This window comes from Leopardus geoffroyi, chromosome D4, assembly GCF_018350155.1.
Source record: "Leopardus geoffroyi isolate Oge1 chromosome D4, O.geoffroyi_Oge1_pat1.0, whole genome shotgun sequence".
Taxonomy (NCBI): domain Eukaryota; kingdom Metazoa; phylum Chordata; class Mammalia; order Carnivora; family Felidae; genus Leopardus; species Leopardus geoffroyi.
Window position 1 is genome coordinate 83,371,243 of NC_059342.1, and position 994 is coordinate 83,372,236.

The window sequence follows — 994 nt, forward strand, 5'->3', positions numbered from 1 at the left end:
CTCTGCCCTCTGAAGGGGGTTAGGAAGCAGCTATAAGTCAGCCTGTCACCCCTGCCAACCCTTTGCTCCTGCTGTTCCCACCACTTGGAGTGTACTTGCCCAGATTTTTGCTTGACTCAATCCCTTCCCTTCCTCCAGGTGTCTGCTTCAATGTCATTTCCTTAACCACCTGATCTAAAAAAAAAAAAAAAAAAAAAAGTATCCTTCTCTCCATCTGTGTCCTTTCCCCTGCTTGACTTCCATCCACAGCTCTTATCACAACCTGCCATGTCCATATTTAGTGATGAATTTGTTTATTGTGTATGGCAGAACGGAGGCTCGCTCTGAAAGAGCAAAGACTTTGTGTTTGGATCACTGACGTATTCCCAGTGCCTAGAACACATAGTAGGTGCTCAGTAAATATTTGCTAGCCAAGCAAATCGATAAAGGCATGAACAAAATAGTGGAGCTAAAATTCATACCTGGATCTGTTTGACTTAAAAGCCTGTGTACTTCCCTCTCCTCTATGGCCTGCTTTGGAGCTGTTTCCATGAGCCAGAGGCCTCAGGGGGCCGTTTCCAAGATTTGTTTGTTCTGTCATCGTCTTGTTAGGTGTTTTGTTTTGTTTCGCTTTTTCCTTTTGGGTACCTGTAGTTAGAGAACTGTTTCTCTCTTGCTTAAAAATTTCCACGGCACTGCACGGCCTTTGGAAAAATCTAAAATCTTGAGCCTGGCATGCGCAGTTCCCCCATCTTCTGGTTCTGGCTCCCTCTCTAGTCTTGCCCCCCACCCCCCTGCCCAGGACAGCCCACAGCAGCCAAGCACTTGCAACTCCTCACACTTGCCTTAGGCCTGCCAGAACATGGTACCTCAGACCGGATGGCTTAGACAACAGAGATTTAGTTTCCCACAGTTCTGGAGGCTCGAAGTGCAAGACCATGGTGTTGGCAATGGTAAAGGAAGGATCTGTTCTCTCTTCTTGGCGTATAAATGGCCATCTTCTCCCTGTCTTCAT